The sequence below is a fragment of the Mauremys reevesii genome, linkage group 24, assembly GCF_016161935.1.
Source record: "Mauremys reevesii isolate NIE-2019 linkage group 24, ASM1616193v1, whole genome shotgun sequence".
NCBI lineage: Eukaryota > Metazoa > Chordata > Testudines > Geoemydidae > Mauremys > Mauremys reevesii.
The window spans coordinates 8,230,085-8,251,462 of NC_052646.1; the positions used below are offsets into that span (position 1 = coordinate 8,230,085).

General features: G+C 42.0%; 2 protein-coding genes across 10 annotated transcripts in view; one reads left to right on the plus strand and one right to left on the minus strand.

The window, feature by feature from the left end:
• POGZ (pogo transposable element derived with ZNF domain) overlaps nucleotides 1-903 on the minus strand; it is a 65,106-nt gene extending 64,203 nt beyond the window's left edge. For all 9 annotated transcript variants that reach the window (XM_039512296.1, XM_039512294.1, XM_039512292.1 and 6 more), the window contains exon 1: nucleotides 645-903. The gene's annotated coding sequence lies outside the window, so the exon portion shown is untranslated. The remainder of the gene's footprint in view (nucleotides 1-644) is intronic.
• Nucleotides 904-1,137: 234 nt separating this feature from the next.
• The window catches only part of SELENBP1 (selenium binding protein 1), a 46,538-nt gene continuing 26,297 nt past the window's right edge, over nucleotides 1,138-21,378 (plus strand). Inside the window, exon 1 of the mRNA XM_039512299.1 lies at nucleotides 1,138-1,434. The gene's annotated coding sequence lies outside the window, so the exon portion shown is untranslated. The remainder of the gene's footprint in view (nucleotides 1,435-21,378) is intronic.

Below are 21,378 nucleotides of genomic sequence, written 5' to 3' on the forward strand. Positions count from 1 at the left end.
TTGGGAAGAAAAGGTAGAGAAAATAATCCCTGTGCCCAACATGGCCGCCCACCCAGCAGCAGCAGCCCTAGGAAGGGGGTGGGAGGCACAGAGACAAGGGAATCTGCAATCCTTCTCCCCGCAGGGTCGGGAACCAACGTGAGGGCAGCGTGGGAGGCACTTTAGGACGGCGCATGGGTTGCTCGGTGCAATGTTTAACCCGTTATGTTCGTCTCCAGCCAGCCGGGACGGGGGGGGGGGGCTGACGCGGAGGGAGCAGCCAGGCCGCATCACTCCCCTCCCCTCAGAGGGAGGAGGGGGTATGCGGATCACTCCGCCTCCCCAGTCAGCGAAGGCGAGAGATCGAGCAAGGAGATATTCCACCGCCCAGCGGGAGCAGCTCCTCCCCCCTCCCCTCAGGAACCGCGATCCCTTCCTCCCTCCCCGCTAAGCGCGTCTGGCCGCTTTGTGTACGGCGCGCGCTGCCCACCCCCCACCCGCTCACAGACCCGGGCGGTTCGAACCGGTTCCAACGGTCACCGCCACCCGCATTCTTGTCGTGCGCGCGCGCCGCCAACCTCTCCCCCCCTTGTGACCCCCCCGGAGTCTGATTGATTCTGCAGCGTCCGCCCCCCCACACACATAACGGACTCGCGCCAACTCACCTTTCTCTCCGTCTCCCGCCGCCGCCGCCGCCTCCTCAGCCGAGCTTGGCTCGCTCGCACACGCTCTTAAAGTGACACGCACCCCACACAACCTCTTACAGGGCGAAGTGGCCGGGAGGGGAGGGCAGGTTGCATGAGCTCCCCCCAAATATTTTTGCCCCTCCTTCCGAAAAAAAGAAGCTGCGGGTTGATACACACAGAAAGGACCAACAGACACACACACACACACAAAAAGGGGACCGGACCGGCGGAGGGATACGGTGACGTCATTTCCTTCTCGGAGCCAACGCCGTCCTCTGATTGGCTGACTGAGGTGACATCACTGGCAGCTAGGCGCATCCTAACATGTCATGGGGAAGTTTGTCTGAGGCACAAATTTTTTGGAGATTCTCTGGGAGGGAGGTTGGTGATAGAAGGGGACTTTTTTTTTTTAGGTTGATCCCAGTGACATGTCCAGAAATGACTGGGAAGATAGAGATTTGGGGGGAGGGAACCAAGAAATGGCTAGAGCTGCCTTTTAAGGGCCTTGTGGCGAGTAGGTCTGCCTCAGTTGTGCTGCTTGATGAAGGCCAAATAGTTAATAGTCCAAACTGGTATCCAATGTGTCTTAACTTTTCCTACAGGTGGCAAAGGGAGTTTGAAGGCAGGACTCGAACCCACCACCTGAAGTGGGTATTCCCTTTGGCATGGCTAGTGACATGGCAGCGTCTCAAACCCATCGCCTGCACCAGTTATTGGCTTTGACGTGATTAATGATGCGGCTGAGTCTCAGGCCCACCATCTGCAGCAGGTATTGGCTTTGACATGGTTAACAGTATAATCAGGACCTGAACTCACCAGCTGCAGCAAGTATTGATTTTGGCCTCGTTAGTAAAATGGCTAGGTGCCAAATACACCACCTGCAGAGGATATAGGCTTTTGGATGGTTGGCAACATGGCTAAATCTGGAACCGAGCCCAACACCTGCAGTATTTAATGGCTTTTGGGTGGTTTGCAACATGGCTGGCACTAGACCTCCCCACCTGCAAGATATAATGTTATTTGGTGGTGTAGTAACATGGTTGGGATTCAAACTTGTCACTGGCAGTCTTCCTCCCGCTCCCACCCTTCTTGGTGTAGCCACAGGATTCAAACCCATCACCCAAAACAAGTAACATTTCTTTGATGGCTAGTGATGTGGTTGGGATTAGAATCTGCAGCCTGGAGCGTGTAGAAGTGTTTTTGTGGTTAGCAATGTGTTTGCAACTTCAAGCTACACTTGTAGCAGGTAACTATTTTTGGTGATTAGTGACATGTCCAGAATCTGAATCATGTTTAGTCAGTCAGGACCAAAAGTCATTACCAGCAGACATTTTTGGGCCTCCGTTGTAGGAGTTGGAGTTAAAAAAATGTTTCATGTCCTCTCCACAAAACCCATAATTCCATCAGTATTTGGCACTAATTTCTTCCCACACTGGCAGCTTGAGCAGAGAGACCAAGGAATAAATGGACCATGGAAATTTAACATCTCTGCTGTCCTCCAGGGGGATTGTTGCAGGACAGGACTCAGGCACACTGACATGGAGATGAGAGAATGTATAGTAAATCTGTAGCCACTGCCCAAGTGGCTATACAAGCCTTGTTCAGTAGGATGCTTAAGCACATGCCTAACTTTAAGTATGTGATTAATCCCACTATAGTCATTGGGACTACTCAGAGCTTAAAGTTAGGCACTTTCTTAAGAATCTTGCTGGATCGGCACCATAGACTTTTGATTTCCAGCACATAACATCAAGGGCTAAAATTCTCACACACACATTAAATATTTTAAATCCTTAATAGTAGTCACATTTATAATTAATACATACATTTAATAATAATCAGTAACACATTTTATAGTAACCACATACAAGTACAAAATTAACAATGACAGTATGCTTAACTGATAATACATATAACAGTAATCAAATCATACCTTGTTATTAGGAATACATATTTAACAATAATGTATTATTAATATTACCAATACTGAATAATATATTAAAATAAATTAATCATTATTTTGTGTAATAGTAAATCGGTTCATTTATATATTTGTCAATCACTATTAATAAATAGCTATTTACATCTTTAGTGCACATTTAAAACATTAACTTACGTTTTCTCACTACGCTCCTGTGAAGTTGGTGAATAATAGTCTGCCCAAATGGACCAACTTAATGAGGCATTCACCTGTTGCTAGCATGTTATTTATTATCCTGGAATTTATTAAACATGCATGTTAGTCTTCTTCCGAGGGACCTCTATGAATTATCAATCATTCTTCCCAGCTCACACTATGCATCAGGTTACTCGACCACTTATTGGTGGGAAGTGTTTGCATGTGTATCACTTCTTTGCCATTTGAAGTTCCAAATCTCTGCTGGGCTATTTCCACTGAAGTCAACAATAGTAGTAGTAGTAATGTGTATTTATTTGTTTATTTACACTGCAATAGTATCTAGGAACCCCAGTCATGGTCCTGCACCCCACTGTGTTAGGTGCTGTACAATGGAATCATTTCAAGAAATACCAGCAATTTTTGCTTGCTTTTCCATGAACATTTTCTGGAGCTAGCTGAACAAAGAGTGAAATATTCAGGAGACAAAAATTAAAAACAGTTCATTAAAGTTAATTATATTCATTGCTGGTCTACACTTAGAAGTGGAAATGTTAATAAAAATGTCTCTACAAGGAATTCAGATATTAAAATAATGGAACTAAAAATGGCAATATTTTATAACAATAACAGATCAATAACTATTCTGATAACCACTTAAAAATCAACATTTACCACACCACAAGATTTGATTTCTGTATTGTATTTACAATATTTTTTAGAATAGAAAACAGAAGGATTAACTTTGACCTCTGTCTTCATCCAATATATACAATTAAGATATCAAGTTCAAGATGAGTCTAATAAGCAGGACAAAAAGAAATAGAGGCTTTAACTGTATTCAATCACCTCAGTACTCTCAAGTTATTATAACTGTGTGGTGGGTACATGTGAAACAAAAGGGAAGACAATGCCACTTTAGGCAATGTATCAAACCTTGGATTTCCTGGTTGTCACTGTGCTGCACACTAGGCTGCTCAGAAATTCACAGTGATAATAGGGTTAGGATTCAGATCCTCATGCTCCAAAAAGCTCAGACAGATGTCTGAGAATAAGGGAGAATTTTTTTTAACTGACGGCTGTGTAGGGTTTATGACCCAAAACTGATCACTCCTGATTCTACCCAGCAAAGAACATTAGCACACAAACACTGGCAAGTTACTTAGGCGTAATATAGATTTTTTGATTTAGGACCTATTATTAAATAAAATAAAAAGACCTAGTAGGCTTACTATTAAATGTATCAGTCTCTTAAGAAAAATTAACTATTTATCTGAGAGCTAGTCTTCCTGGAAAAATGGGAGGAGGCGAGGTCCAGGTGTGTCAACTAACCTTGACCTACCTATGTCATTATTCCTAGCATGGATGCATTGTAATGCCTTTTAACACAATTGAGCAGGTTGACATACATACCCCAACCTAACCTTTACACATTTGTCTAGTGTAGACTAGCCCTTAAATTACAGTTTAGCAAAAGTATGAGTGACACAGCAAAGATTAATTGATACATCAAACTAGCTGTTCCAAAGATAGTAAATTGGAGCATTGTGTTTAGCTTCTGCAGTCTGCCAGTTTTCTTGGATGCCTGCCATTTAGGGTTTTTGCCATGAGTCTAAAATTGGAACCACCTGCAGCTTGGCTGGTGTCAAGGCAAGAACTCAAAAGGTTTCAACATGTGGTTTCTTAACCACTGAGAAAGTCATTGTAAGGGTGTACGATAGCTTGGAAATGGAACAACAGAAGGCTTTGCTACATCAGTTTACAAGCAGTTTTTCACACCATATAGCAGGAGTAGGCAGCCTATGGCACGTGTGCTGAAGGCGGAACGCAAGCTGATTTTCAGTGGCACTCACACTGCCCGCGGGTCCTGGCCACCAGTCCGGGGGTCTCTGCATTTTAATTTAATTTTAAATGAAGCTTCTTAAACATTTTAAAAACCTTATTTACTTTACATACAATAGTTTAGTTATATATTACAGACTTATAGAAAGAGACCGTCTAAAAACGGTAAAATGTATTACTGGCATGCAAAACCTTAAATTAGAGTGAATAAATGAAGACCTGGCACACCACTTCTGAAAGGTTGCTGACCCCTGCCATATAGTCTGGGGCTGACTGGAAGACTCAGTAAATAGGTCCACAAAGCAGAAGTTGCCACTTGGGATTATGATTTTGTTGTTGTTTGGATGGAACAAATTTATTGAACACATCAGGATTTAGTGGTTTAGAACTTTAAAGAGGCACGAGCAATTATACTTCGACTAAAATGTTTTTCCTACTAATAGTCTCAGTTCAGCAAGGTACTTAAGTATGCACCTAACTTTAAACATCTGAGTCCCACTGCCAATCTAAAATGCACATTACTATAATTGACAGATTAGAGGCAAATGTTTCCCTCTTATTTTTTCAATTTATTTTATGCATTTGTCAGCACTTTGAATATAGTAAGATTCGCTATTTCCTTTTTATTCTTGAAATGCTGTTCTCGCTCTACTCATGCAGTTGAATTCACACTTGGGATCTAGAATGATTTTATTTGTGGTAAATTAATATATATTTGAGATTTCTTGAGATCTGAAAGTTTCAAACTTCTGCATGTTCTAGTATTGCACTTGATTTAGAAGCTTTAAACATAAGAACGGCCATACTGGGTCAGACTAAAGGTCCATCTAGCCCAGTATCCTGTCTTTTGACCATGACCAATGCCTGGTGCCCCAGAGAGAATGAACAGAACAGGTAATCATCAAGTAATCCATCCCCTGTAACCCATTCCAGCTTCTGACAAACAGAGGCTAAGGACACCATTGATGGACTTTCCTCCATGAATTTAAGTTTAAAAACTTTGCCTTACTTTCCTCCCAAATAAATATTGAAATAAATGCCTCCATCTTTCTAAAATATGCCTCCCTAATCTCCATGGGAAGCATCTGAGAGAGAGCATTCATCTGTTACGAAGAAATCAACTGCATTACTTTACTCCACAAGATTTGTATTTCCACCTGTCAGAATCTACTTTCATATTTTGCATAATCAGATCCTAATAATACCTAGCTATATTAATGTATTTAACTTAATTCCTAAATAAATTAAGTTAGTTGTTACTCATTTAAATTTACAAGGTATAAAAATGGCTGAATTGTTTAATTCTTGGTAAGAATAAAATTTTGATTAAGAATTGTTTAGTTTACATCTATTGATTCCCCCCCATCCTCTCCCCACCTGACCCCGCACCCACCAAAAACCCAAACCTCCATGATTTTTAAATGTGCAGAAATAATATTCCTTGGATCACTCACTTATTGATTAAGTATTAGTTTCTGTTATTTAGTATGTCTGCATAACAACAGAATTAAGTCAGAATAAAATTTAAAAAATGCAGTCTGCCGCCCATTCTAGCACCAGAGTCACTTTCTGTATCTGATAATGACTTCTAAAGGGTCCAAAGCAGTGGCAATCAGAGGTAATCCTACCTTGTGTACCTGTGAAGTAAGAAAGGAGATCTTAAACCATATATCTGTAATAGGATGTGAATAAATGTAATCAAACATCTGAACTTTGACACAGTGTTCCTACGGACACAGTCATTCAACTGTCAAAGGCCTAATGTCTAATGATATCATTGCCAGTTGATTTCAATTATCTTTAGACTCCAGTATGATACAGAAGCCAATAGTTTTCTGAGATTATCTGATGCTTGCTTCTGTGGAATAACCCCCTCCTGACCTCTTTCCCTATAATTGTATTTAAACTATTACCCAAGATTTTAGTAGGTACTTTGTAATCCCTGTTTCACCACAAGCCTATTCTGTAATTAATACATGGTTTTGGTCTTTTTAAAGTTTATAAATGAAGAAGACCACAGCTTCAGTCTTGGTATCTGATAAAGGTATTCTTTCATTAAAAATACCCACCAGATATTGAGTCCAAAAAGTCCTCCATCTGGTGTACAAAATTTCTCTAGTAAGCTATCTTCTCCTGCAAAGTTATACATTTTCAACCTCTTGATATAACTTCATGTAACAAATAGCCAAGAAAATGAGCACATTAAAAATTGGGAATTTAATTTGAAAGCTATCTGGAAATTATATTATCCAATGAAGAGAGTTTGTACTTTATTTTCTACCCAGCAATCAACATTTACTCCAGAATACATTATATTTATTGTCACATGTTTTTTATGAAACTGTTCTGAATTGCAGCTAAGCACTAGATTGTCACTAGCCCTGTGTGCTGGTTTGCTCCCTGGTGCCGGCTTTCCCTACTGCTGCTTACAGTACTTGAAGGGAATCAGACTCTGCAGAGCTGCTCTGTTCCCATCTGTTGGGATTTTTTCCCAAGACCTTTTCCAATCGGTTCCCAAGAAATCAGCTCAGATCTGGACTTGTCACTGAGGTGGTTTTTTTTTTTTTTATTGGTATACAGCAACACTACACTAAGGTGATTAAACTCATATGCAGGAGGGAGGGTGTAGGAGTTTACCACAGCGCCAAAAGCTCATAATAAAAAATCAAATTATATACATACACTAATGCACGCATATTCCATTTTGCATTGTATCACACATAATAATTGGTTTAATAATTGTTATAACCAATCCTTGTACAATTCCTGAAATGTCCACAAGCTACAAAATATGCTAGTAAACAAAGCTGTAGCTGCAAGCTTATCACGCATTATTCTTCCTACTATTTCTTTGTCTTTTGACAACATGTTATTTACAAGGCCATTTGTAAATTTGTATTTTGTCCATTGTTAACCTCTTTTTCCTTACTTCCGTTTTCTTTCATTGTTTATGCAAGGCCTACACTGCCTTGCGTAAAAGGGTAGAAAGGGTTCATCGCCAGGATGGCCAGCATAGGTACACCAACATGTTGGGCAGTGAATAGGGTGCCCAGTATATATCTGGTGCAGTTTACTTACTCCCTGGAGCAGCCAGGAAACTGGGAGAGAGATTGTGACTTTCTCCTGGGCTGTTCCAGAATCAGTTCTGCACCTACCTACCCGCCCATTACTCTGGGCAGATGGCTATCTCACAATCTAGGCTGAAAGAAATATAGAGACAGATTGTGATACCCACTAGATAGTACCTGCATCACAAGAGGTCTTGCTGAAATCAATGGGATTTTTTGTGGAGTAAGATACAACCAGTCAATGATCAGTCAGTGTGAATGAGGGTATCACAGTCTGTCCCACAATAATTAGGAATTATGGTTCAGTGGAAATACTGCTTGACCTTTGTGTTTAGATTCCAGTGATTCCCTGTTGATGGCTTAACACCTCTTTGTTAAAGGAGCAACACAGTGCTTATGATTTTATCTTGAGTCTTGCAATATTTGATGTTTTCCTTAACATCCCAGCTGCTGGAATAAAAAAAAATTGTTTTTGTTAAGTAACAAAATGATTAGAAAGAAAAGTTTGAAAACATGAAATGAGTGTGCCCTAAAGGCTCAGAAACCAGAAGGCAATTAAAAAGAACCCAAAGTTGGGGTTTGTTTTTGTTTATGTTTCTTAGTAATCATGAGATCTTAAAACAATCTAATGATTTTTGGGGCCTGACTCCTGATTTTTGAGTGTTTGGGGTTGGCAATAGTGGAACAGCAATTTGCAGAGGGAATAAAGCAAGAACTTGAATATGACTTGCAAAGGGGAAAAAAATGGTCTTAGGCCCTTTTTGCGTGTTTTTGATATATGGAAAGATTCCCCCCCCCCCCCGCCCGCTTTTCCTTAATATAGGACATCCAGGTCTTGTCTGCCTTGTTTTTCTTGGAAAACTCCATGGATGGCTAAAGAACGGGCAGGTTTAGAATATCCTGGATACCAAGAAAATTGAACCTAATTAATTGCCAAGGGAAGTGATTTTCTTTTGACTGTTTCTTTGTTTTTATTAACACCTATTTAACCCAAACAGTTGAAAGTCTTTTGTTAAAGACTTCGGACTCTTAAAATTTAAAGATTCAAAAGCCTTCAGTTTGTTCTCAGTCCATATCTCTGTGACTTGCAAGGGAGCACAACAGCAAAATTTGACATTCATGATATTTCAAGAACTTTTCAGGTCTTTTTTATGCATCATAAAGAACCAAATAAGGATGCAAGTTTTATTTTATTTCCTCTTTGGGGCATTTAAAAGGTTTATTTGTTTGGGTTGTTTTTATTACTTAAATGAGGTTTTTCAGTATGAAGTCCTGTGGGACTTTATCTGAGACAGCTGGAGGTATGTATCAGAAGTTACATAATAAAAATATTCTCTTTTAAGCATAAATCAGTCTATGGACAAGTTATATCCTTAGAGTTCTCACTGAAATTTTTGGGTCCATTTGCCAAGAAGTTACTTGAGAATTTAAAGTTGTATGGTTTAATAGGGTAAACTATTATTTAAATAAATTATTGGCCAATAAAGCTGAATATACATTGTGCAGATTAAACCTAAAGAATTATTATTCTTTTAAGAAGACAATAACCATGTGACCTCGCAAATATGGAAACTAGAGAACACCAGGGCCCAGATTCTCAGCTGGTATAGGTCTCTTCTTATTCTGGAGAAAGCCTTTTTGAACCCCAGAGATATAAATAAAGAGCTTGACTGCTTTTCTAGAAAGCTGCTAACACATGCTGATTAATCTTTTCTTAACTGTTTTTAATTCTGGTATTGGACAACTGACAATATTATGGGTCAAAATGTGAGCTTCTTACTCAGGCAAACTCCCTGAGGAAAGACAGTAAAAAATTAGTAAAAATTATGTTAAGGACCTCAGAATTCATACCCTAATGATCCAAAGGACTTTAGGATTTGGCTCTGAACCAAGATATTTCTCTGGAGGAAGCTGTTGTGGCTATAAAAGTGTTTTGTTTTTTTTTAAATCATCAGTTTTGTTTGTCTCATCAACTCCCAGCTGGGATTTCCTCTTGCAGTTTCTGTAAACATCCATTTGTTATAATTTCAGAATTACAAACCGCAAGCATTTAAAAGTCATGAATCAGCCCCTCAAAAATCATGAGATTTAATTTGGGGTCCTTTTATTGGTTCTGTTTTGACTTACACTTTGGCCATGTTTTTAAGTGGAGAGGAGCAGAGCAGGATGAAACTTAAAATGTCTCATGCTGGGTGTCTGCCTTAGGATGAATCCTTTTGGAAAGTTTTAGGTAAAATGGTTCAGGCATTTCCAAGAATGAGTTTAGGGAAAAACATGTTAAAAAATTCTTGCAACAGTTTCACTGAGTAGCTTTAGTACCTTCATGGTTTCGAACATTGGAGATATGAAATTTGGTAGGGGGTTTCCCTGGTGTCAGCGATGTGCCTTTTGCTGTACCTGTAAAAATTCGCCCAAATATGGGCAAGTTATGAGTCTCTGAAAATCACAGTTTGCACATGCTCAGCAGAGACTTGTTAGGGTTTGGCAGCTAAGTTTTGGTGAGTAGTGAGGACCTTGTTGAGGAAATGGTTGTAGGGGACAACCTTGGCTCGAGTGATCATGAGCTAATTTGGTTCAAAATAAATGGAAGGATAAACAAAATTGCATCTGAGACTAAGGTTTACGATTTCAAAAGGGCTAACTTTACTAAATTAAGGCGACTAGTTAGGGAAGTGGATTGGACTAACATATTTAGGGATCTAAAGGCGGAAGACGCCTGGGATTATTTCAGGTTGAAGTTGCAGGAGCTGTCAGAGGCCTGTATCCCGAGAAAGGGAAAACAGTCCTTAGGTAGCAGTTTTAGACCGAGCTGGATGAGCAAGCGTCTCAGAGGGGTGATTAAGAAAAAACAGAAAGCATACAAGGAATGGAAGATGGGAGGGATCAGCAAAGAAACCTACCTTATTGAGGTCAGAGGGTGTAGGGATGCAGTGAGAAAGGCCAAAAGCCGGGTAGAGATGGACCTTGCGAAGGGAATTAAAACCAATAGTAAAAGGTTTTTTAGCCATATAAATAGGAAGAAAACCAAGAAAGAAGAAGTGGGACCGCTTAAAACTGTAAACGGAGTGGAGATTAAGGATAAACTAGGCATGGCACAATATCTAAACGAATATTTTGCCTAGGTCTTTAATGAGGCTAATGAAGGTTTTAGGAATAGTGGCAGAATGACTGATGGGAATAAAGGTGCGGGATTGGAAATTACAGTATCCGAGGTAGAAGCCAAACTTGAACAGCTTAACGGTAGTAAATCCGGCGGCCCGGATAATCTTCATCCTAGAATATTAAAGGAATTGGCGAGTGAAATTGCAAGCCCGTTAGCAATAATTTTTAACTAATCTCTAAACTCGGGGGTTGTACCGTTTGACTGGAGATTAGCTAATATAGTTCCTATTTTCAAGAAGGGGAAAAAAAAGTGACCCAGGTAACTACAGGCCTGTTAGTTTAACATCTGTAGTATGTAAAGTCATGGAAAAAATATTAAAGGAGAGAGTAGTTACGGACCTTGAGGTCAATGGCAATTGGGACAAATTACAACATGGTTTTACGAAAGGTAGATCGTGCCAAACCAACCTGATCTCCTTCTTTGAGAAAGTAACAGATTTTTTTAGACAAGGGAAATGCGGTGGATCTAATATATCTTGATTTCAGTAAGGCGTTTGATACGGTACCGCATGAAGAATTACTGGTTAAATTGGAAAAGATGGGGATCGAAATGAAAATCCAGAGGTGGATAAGGAACTGGTTAAAGGGGAGACTGCAGCGAGTCGTATTGAAAGGTGATCTTTCGGGTTGGAGGGAGGTTACCAGTGGAGTTCCTCAAGGTTCGGTTTTGGGTCCGATCTTATTCAATCTATTTATCACTGACCTCGGAACCAAAAGTAGGAGTGGGCTGATAAAGTTTGCGGATGACATGAAGTTGGGAGGTATTGCCAATTCGGAGAAGGATCGGGATATCCTCCAGGGAGATTTGGATGACCTTGTAAACTGGAGTATTAGTAACAGGATGAAATTCAATAGTGAGAAGTGTAAGGTTATGCATTTAGGGATGACTAACAGGAATTTTAGTTATAAGCTGGGGACGCACCAGTTGGAAGTAACGGAAGAGGAGAAGGACCTTGGAGTCCTGGTTGATCGCAGGATGACTATGAGTCGGCAATGTGATGTGGCCGTTAAAAAAGCTAATGCGGTCTTGGGATGCATTAGGCGAGGTATTTCTAGTAGAGATAAGGAGGTGCTAGTCCCGTTATACAAGGCGTTGGTGAGACCTCATTTGGAGTACTGTGTGCAGTTTTGGTCTCCCATGTTTAAGAAGGATGAATTCAAACTGGAACGGGTACAAAGAAGGGCCACTAGAATGATCCGAGGAATGGAAAGCCTGTCGTATGAAAGGAGACTTGAGGAGCTCGGTTTCTTTTCCTTAACCAAAAGAAGGTTGAGAGGAGATATGATTGCTCTCTTTAAATATATCAGAGGGATAAATACCAGGGAGGGAGAGGAATTATTTCAGCTCAGTACTAATGTGGACACAAGAACAAATGGATATAAATTGGCAGTCGGGAAGTTTAGGCTTGAAATTAGACGAAGGTTTCTAACCATCAGGGGAGTGAAATTCTGGAACAGCCTACCGAGGGAAACAGTGGGGGCGAAGGACCTCTCTGGCTTTAAGATTAAGCTTGATAAGTTTATGGAGGGAATGGTTTGATAGGATAACGTGATTTAGTCAATAGGTCAATAACGTGCGACCACTGGTAATTAGTACCGAGGGTCAATGTTGGGATATTGAAAGTCTTTTTCCTTAGTGTCTGGCTGGAGAGTCTTGCCCGCATGCTCAGGGTTCAGCTGATCGCCATATTTGGGGTCGGGAAGGAATTTTCCTCCAGGGTAGATTGGCAGTGGCCCTGGAGGTTTTTCGCCTTCCTCCGCAGCATGGGGCAGGGGTCACTTGCTGGAGGATTATCTGCTACTTTAAGTCTTTAAATCAGGATTTGGGAACTTCAACAGCTGAGTCAAGGGAGAGAATTATTTCAGGAGTGGGTGGGTCAGCTTTTGTGGCCTGCATCTTGCGGGAGGTCAGACTAGATGATCATAATGGTCCCTTCTGATCTTAAGTTCTATGATTCTATGATTCTAAGTCCAAAGAGTCCATAGGCATTGAGCATACGCCATCTCTCACAGCTCCTACACACCACCAGTCTGGGCATTTACCATCCTGATAGCTCGACCGGGCATGCTCCCTCCATGAGCAGCAGGAGCTGAGATTGCTCCTTCTGGCTGCTGGAGCTCCTGTGGCACCAAGCACAGGAACTGAGAGTATGCAGAATATCTCTCATGCCCTCAATGCTCCTCCATGCAGCAAGCTTGGAGGAGGAGGAAGCTGCCTGATCCAAATGCAGAGGAATTATGGTGGCGAGGAATAAAGGAAGAAGTTGCAAGAGTCAGAGGCTGCGGAGGAGCAGGGAGGGAGAAAGTCAGAAGCTGAGCATTGGAGGGAGAGGATAGGAGTGAAGCAGGAAGGAGTCAAGCTAGGGGCACAAGGGCAGATGGGTCCCCTACAGAACCTGGAATTTAACACAGGAGCTCTCAATCTTTGTTCCTTTGTTGTCAGCAAATAACTGTGAAACCCACTTGCAAAGGGTCTGACTCATCCCATCTCCAAAGACTGGTCCATGTAGAGGATAACAGCCTACTATTGCTACCAGTTACTCCATTAACTGGCACATTAACTCCATTACATCAAGAATTGTAACTTTCAAAAACCAGTAGGAGAGCACTTCAATCTCCCTGGACACTCAATAACAGACTTAAAAGTGGCAATTCTTCAACAAAAAAACTTCAGAAACAGACTTCAGCGAGAAACTGCAGAACTGGAATTAATTTGCAAACTGGACACCATCAAATTAGGCCTGAATAAAGACTGGGAGTGGATGGGTCACTACAAAAAGTACTTTTTCCCTCTCTTGATATTCACCCCTTCTTGTCAACTGTTGAGAATAGGCCACATCCACCTTAATTGAATTGGCCTCGTTAGCACTGACCCCCCACATGGTAAGAAAACTCCCATGTGCAGTAATAGTTATACTGCTTATTGTATTTTTCACTCCATGCATCTGATGAATTGGGTTTTAGCCCACGAAAGCTTATGCCCAAAAAACTATGTTAAAGGAACATTAAGGTTCCAAAGTCAGGCACTGACAAGTTAGGAAAAGCCAGAATGAAGATTTGCCCATGGAAACTTAATTTCTCTTGTATGTATACATTATGAAAACAGTCTTTAATTACACAATCACATACTATTTTTAACACAGAACCCCTGTCTCATTCAATGCAGAGAATGTATGGTATTTTGAGGATGAATCACGGTTGTGTAGTGAATGAGTGTTGTCTGTAGGACCTCTGCCTCATTTGTTGCAGAAGCTGAAAGGTGTGGGGGGATTGTTTTTGTTTGTTTCTATTGTAATAGGGATGCTGCTTTTTATGACAGCTGGGACTGCAACACGTGCTGCTGGGATGTGATGGGAAAGCCAAGCAGCATACAGCGGCGGTGACAGGCGGTGACTCTTAGGCAGCTCTGGGTCTCTGTTGGGAACAGGAGATCTTGGAATAGGAGACAGACTGTGACCTGTCTGTCTAAGTACTTATCTGGACCCCCTGAAAGGTGTGTTGTGAATGAGAGATCGCAAAAAGAGAAAGGATGGTCTCCTGGTTAAAGAAGTAGAATACCACCTTGAAGAATCAAGGTATGAATACACTGTGATAAAAAACCTGCAGTAGTGAGTATCAGGGTCCCGATCAGCTGGCTCGGATTTGTGGGGCTCGGGCTGTGGGGCTATACCATGAGCACCATGAGTCCGAATCTGGTGACCCAGGCCAATCATGGCTGTGCCACAGGTCTTTTATCACAGTGTAGACGTACCCTTGCATAGAGGCCGACTCTGGGGGTGCTCCGGGTCTGGAAAAATTGGTGGGTGCTCTTCACCCACTGGCAGTCAAGCTCCCTGCCCCACCCCACCTCACCTCCACCTCCTCCCCTGAGGGCGCCATGTCCCTGCTTCTCCTCGCAAAACAGCTGTTTCGTGGTGTAACAAGCTCCGGGAGGGCGTGGGGAGGAGCAGGAACACGGCACACTCGGGAGGAGGCAGGGAAGAGGCGGGGCTGGGGCAGGGATTTGGGGAAGGGGTTGGAATAGGGGCAGGGACTTTGGAGAAGAGATTGGAATGGAGGCGGGGCACGGGTGGAGTCGGGGTGGGGCCAGGGACGGGGGGGGGGGGTCGAGCACCCAACCAGCGCCAGCAGAAGTCAGTGCCTATGTACCCATGGAGTCTATCCCTGCCTCTGCCACAGGGTTCCTATGTGATGCTGGGCTAGTTACTTAAAACAAAATTTTCACAGCTTGCCACTAATAGGGTGTTCCTCATTTTGTGTCTGCTCAATGTGAGACAACTGGGGCCAGATTTGTACAAGTGCTGAGTGCTTTGATCACTATGCAAAATGCTAAGTGTTCTGAAAAAGTCAGACCATAGGCATCTCAAATTGAGCTCCTGAAGTTAGTGGATGCTTTTGGCCTTAATCTCTCTGTGCCTCAGTTCCCAAGCTATAAAATGGGGTAATAATGCCACCTCATCTCACAGGGGTGATATGAAGATAAATTTGTTAATGTATTTGAAGCACTCAGATGGAAAAATACATCTTTGAGGAAATTAATAACTATATATTCAGTTCAGGGGGGTGGGTTTTACATAAGATCTGGGGCCGCACATTGAATGTGGATGGTAAAAAGAACTATTAAATAACTACTCATTCACTGAGTCAGGGGTCCTGTGGAAAATATACCAGGGTGATCTTGTAATTCAAGACTGTATAATAATGTATATATACATTATCCTTATTCTGCATGATATTCTTAATTCTAGCATTTCCTAGTTTTTTAAGTTTAAGCTTAAAAAATCAATCAATCTTTTCATGTCATTTTTCTGGATGTAATTCTGTGTCAGTTCTTAACCCACCCGCATCTCTGAAGGACTGAATTCCTTCCAGTCCTGCACTGAGCCACTTGACTAACATCTGTCACATATAGTTCCTTCTCCTCTCTCTTATCTCCTCTGTGGTAAGAGAATTCTGTGTGCAGTATTATGTTTTGTTTTGGTAGGGGTTTTGTTTTTGGTCCTTTATTTTGATACTTATTTCACAATCAGAAGAGGAAAAAATTAACATTATCGGGCCAAATCCTTCAGTCCTTACTCAGTCAAAACTCTCAGTGCCACTTTTCCTAAAGACTGCACGATTTACCCTCTTATTTTGTAGACATCCATTTAAACAGACACAGTGCTTTACAAACACTGAAAGGACAAGATCCCAATCCCAAGATGCCTGTAAAGACAAATATAAGACAGAAGAGTATTGTTTACAATTAGATGATGATATTTATTTTCCTTGTATGCTTACCCTGACTTCGTTGGCCAACATATTTTGTTTGGATTAATGATATATGACAACCACAAAAGCTGAGGACAATGAAGGTCAGATCCATGCTTCATGAGGAAGGTTTGCAGCTGGTGTGATGATGGGACAAGTGATACAAACAAAGTGTTGCATAATTTTTGGTTTCTTAATGTGTTCAAGTATCGGGTGTGGGGAGAGGTCAGTGATGGGGTAGATAAATAGATTGATGGATGGCCAGTTTCAATCTTGTCCGAGGCAGCTTTGAGCAAAAGTAATTACCAGCTCAGATTGTAATTGTTTGTTGACTTGCAGCATGTGAAATATGTTTGATATGTCTCGGTCCAGTTCCTAGTAAAACAATTATTATTACTTTTATCATGGTAACATCTAAGGACTCCACTTTACTAGGCTGTCTGCAAACGAATAACAGAGACAGTTGTTGCCTTAGAAAACTCACAATCTAGTATCCACAGCACACTCTTAATTGGTACAATTGGTGGTGGTCGTAGCACTGAGACCGAAAATTGAAAGAACCTGGGGCAACTCAATGTACATGCTGTCAGCATTTGAAACATTATAGATCAGAACATGAGGACGTGCAAATCATCTTGTGCTGTTTGAGAATGGACTGTATAGACTCTCACAAAGAGCTATAAATAAAAATAATGACATTTTAAGTTATTTGCTTAATACATACCTTCATTTCACATTCTGTACAGTGCAATCAGGCTGTCATCTGTTATTGCAAAAGTGGGGAGGCCGGCAGGTATTGTTAAATCTCATGCTTCAGGGCGTAAGATGATTGCTTGAGGTATGAAGAAAAACTCAATCATTCATCACATACAGAATTGCACTGCTGGCCATGGAGGAGAAGAATTTGCCTTGCTGTGATTACTGGGGATGTGGGACACCAAAACAGATGGGCCAAATGTCTGATTTTCTATAACAAATTCAGGGTTCTCATCAGACATCAGCTGCGGCTCAGATATCAATTAAAAATCTGTGGGCTAAATTCAAAGGGCATACAATTTTTGCATTGCTAGAAATATTCTGATTTAGAAACTGATATAGTTATTGTAATACAAACTCCTCCTGTGGATGCAGGTATGTTATAAAGGTACTTTATAACAGTATAGCTTATAAATGCCTAGTTGTATCGCTTTAGCTATATCGGTTTTGTATAACAGTACAAAAACTGTGTGTAGATCAGCCCAAAGCGAGGTATAAATAGGTCTAAGGGAATGGAAGTTGGTCATCAACACTTAAATGTCATGGTAGTAAGTGCTATACAGAAACCTTAGACAGACGGAGAGGTAGGACCAAATGAAGTTGTACGTTACGCATGGGTTTTTTTTGTTCTTAAACAGAGTTTCTGTCCTGCTGTGTTATAGTTTTGACCTCAAGGACTGGGTGAATGTGCTGTACCTGACTTCACCATCTTGCACCCAGTGCATTGGGGACCCAGGAGGGGGGAGCTGGGAGCCCCAGCTCAAGGCTGAGCCCAGTTCTTTTCCAAGGTCTATATGTGTGCAACATAATCAAGGCCTGACTACAATTCTGTGCTCATGATAGACACCTTCCAAGGTGAGTACTAAGTCTCACTTCTTCCACGACACCCACTAGACATAAGTCAACAATATTTATTATTTTATATTGTTATATTTGTTATTTTTGTAATTAACCAAGCCAGTGTGAAGCACACATGGCTAACCTGAATAACAGCTTGATCATATGGATGTAACTCATACTGACTTCAATGGGATGCTGCAGGAGCATATGGGTCTTCCTGGGGAGATCTGATTGCAGGATCAGAGTCTTAAAATGCAAACTCTTTGAGGCAGCTCTTCAGTATATGTTCTGGGGGTTCTTTAACACAGTAAGCATGCCTTTGGGTACTCTAAAAATAATAGTAAGGTGGACTGGGGTGATATAGTTACTCTTTTAAATGGTAGCTTGAAAAACACGAAAGTAGGCAACTATTTTTAGCTAAAATTATATGTTAAAAACAAAAAGTTAAGGAGGGAACAGGGTGTGGGGTAGGCAGTGGGGATCCTGTTGTATTAATTTTGATGAAATAAATGGGCCAAAGATATTAACATAACCACAGTGGTGTTTGTATATAGAGACCTCAGCCTGCTTAATACCATGGCAAACACACTATTAAAAGTCCTTGGACCCTTTTATTAAAGATACAGAACAGAAGGAAAAGCATTTGAAATGTAAAGTATTAAGTAAGGCTTTCATTTTAACAACATGCCTTGTTCCCTTTCCCTGCAGAGAGATTTATAAGGAAAAACCTCTTCTTTGACAGTTTTGTAGATTTTGTTAAAGATGGTAAAAACTGGTCTTCTGGGGAAAAGAGAAGATGTTAGTTGAAATGGGCTGGAACTGTTGCTAAAGTTCAAACTGGTTTCATCTCAGGCAGTGTTGGGATTCAGGTGGAGCTGGTAGGGGTGGCGACGTCACCAGGGTCCCTCTCTGGCTCCAGTTGGTCAGAACATGTCTAAGGATTAGGACAAAAAGTGTCTGGAGTCCTAGAAGATGGTGGGGGTGGCAGCCATGATGGGAAGCTCACTCCAGTAGCCTCCATCTGTTCTTCCCTCTGATTTTCTTTTCTATTCTCCCCACAAATTCTTTTTTTAAGGATCCCCAAAAGGGAACAGTGGGTGGAATAGCCCATCCCCTCATTATTTTGTCTACCAATTATGCCTAATATTCAACATGCCAATTTTGGTTTGTTGATTTCCGGTTCCACATATTTTGTTTTTGTAAGCAGAGTCAGGATGAGCTCTACCCTGACATCTGGTGGTAGATTATGGGGAGTGCAGAGTGGAAGTTTCAAGTATTTGCATTAGCATTTCAGTTATTTGCATGGGCACTCCCACCCCACTTAGCATACCGCAAAGCAGCATGGGATGGTTATTTTCACAGCTGTGGGAGCCCCAATTTTGTTGTTATTGGGGCAGGAGGAATGAAATGTTGTCACCCTGATTGGGTAAATGGGGAACTACAAAATTGTCTTGTGATGGGGGGTTTCATTGTCAGCTGGATAGCGCTTGCTAGATGGGGCACATGGGTTCCAAAACCCATTGAAAGGAGAGAGGCTGGGGACAGATATCTGTACTTGGTGGTATAGGCTCCTTGTGTGAGCCAGAAGCACCAGTTCCACCTATGCCTCTCTCCACTATGGAATGTCAGAGTTAATTTTTGATTTCCTTAAGAATCTAGATGCAGGTTACTGAGCTGAATTCACTGGTGCTGGGGCTCCCCTACTATGAGCTGGAATCACTAAGAGCTGAAATCACTGAAGAGCTGGACTTGCTGAGCTGAGAGCACTGTGCTAATGAGTGGAGCTGAAATCACTGAAGAGCTGGACTTGCTGAGCTGAGAGCACTGTGCTAATGAGTGGGGGAGCCTGAAGCAATACTGGCAGAGCGGAGTGGAGCAGTTTGTGCAGCCACTGGGTGAGTGGAGCTGAGCAGCTCGTGAGGACGGCTGGAGTGGATCACAGGACAGCTGGTGGACCAGAGCAGCTGGCAGAGTGGAGCAGCCCACAGAGCAAGCGGAGCTGAGCTGTTTGCAGGGACGACTAGTGGAAGCAGAACCCCATGAAGAGGCAGGGCATTTGGCCCCGAAACCACGTAAGGTGCCCCTTTCTACCTAGGCTGGGGAGAGGGACCTCTGCAAAGAGACTCTTGAACTCTGGGGCTGCACTGACCCGTGACAGAGACTTTTGAATTGTGGGACTTTTGGGACTGTGGGTGATTTGGGGGGTTGCTGGACTCAAGGGCCCAGAGAGAAGGACACGGCCCAGTTTGCTGGGGTGGGTCTTTGCTCACGGTTTGACCTATGAACTCTAGTTGAGGTATTTTCCAAATTTAATGCTTGTTGTTTATCTTATGTGATTAAACCTTTTCTGCTACACCAAGAGTCTATGCTTGCGAGAGGGGAAGTATTGCCTCCTTGAGGCACCCAGGGGTGTGTGTAAGATTTTCCCAGGTCACTGGGTGGGGGCTCGAGCTGGTTTGCATTACATGGTGAGGAAGGGACCCCTATGTATTGAACTTGGCCCTTGCTGCTATCGTCTCAGCCTAGCAGAGGGGTTACATTTTTACCAACCATGATTTCAAATCAGTCCTTGAATCATATCATCATGGACTTTTTGTTCAGACTAATTTAGTTTTCCTGTCTCCCTTTTGTTCCTTTTCCCATCAACTTTTCTTGTTATAGGTTATTGTATCATCTACTTTTTACAACTGAGCTCACAATTAAAGTACATTTGTCAGCCCAATTATCACAACAGCCCCCAGCCATTAAACTGTGTAGAATTTGATGAGGTACAAAAGTAACTATTAGCAGAAACACCAACCCAAGGACAGGTAGGAGTTGTAGCCTCATGTTTCTCTTTGAGTGATTCTTTCTATCTGATTAAAGGAGTGGCTTTGTTCAGAGCCAGAGGATGAATGTGCCCGGAGAGCAGGGTGAAGAGTGAGAAAAATAATACCTATTATAATGCTTTTCATCTGTAGCTAACATGTCATTATCCCCATTATTAGAGATGGAGAAACAGAGGCACAAAGACATAGATTCACAGATTCCAATGCCAGAAGGGACCATTGTGATCATCTAGTCTGATCTGTGATCAGGGCCGACTCCAGGTTTTCTGCTGCCCCAAGTGGCAAAAAAAAAAGCCATGGCAGTGCGATCGCACCGCTCCACTCTTTGTCGGCAATTCGTCGGCAGGTCCTTCGCTCCAAGAAGGACTGAGGGACCCGCCGCCAAATTACAGCCGAAGACCTGGACATGCCTCCCCAATAACGGCTGGAGTGCCGCCCCTTGGTATTGGCCGCCCCAAGCACCTGCTTCTTTAGCTGGTGCCTGGAGCCGGCCGTGCCTCTTATATAACACAGGCCAGGAACTTCCTCAAACTAATTCCTAGAGCAGATCTTTAAGATAGACTTCCAATCTTGATTTAAAAATTGTCAGGGATGGAGACTCCACCACAACTCCCAGCAAATTGTTCCAATGAGTAATTACTCACTGTTAAACATTTGCACCTTCTGTCCAAAAGACTAGCCAACAACACCCAGCAGGTCAGTGGCTGAGCTGGGAATACAACCCATACTGGAAAATATTAAATGAATTATCAATAGAGCATTGCTAAATTTTCTTGCATCCTTTTTTATGCACTATTCTCAAAGTGTCATTTAAGTGACGCTTTGTTCATTCAAGCATTTGCAGAAGACAA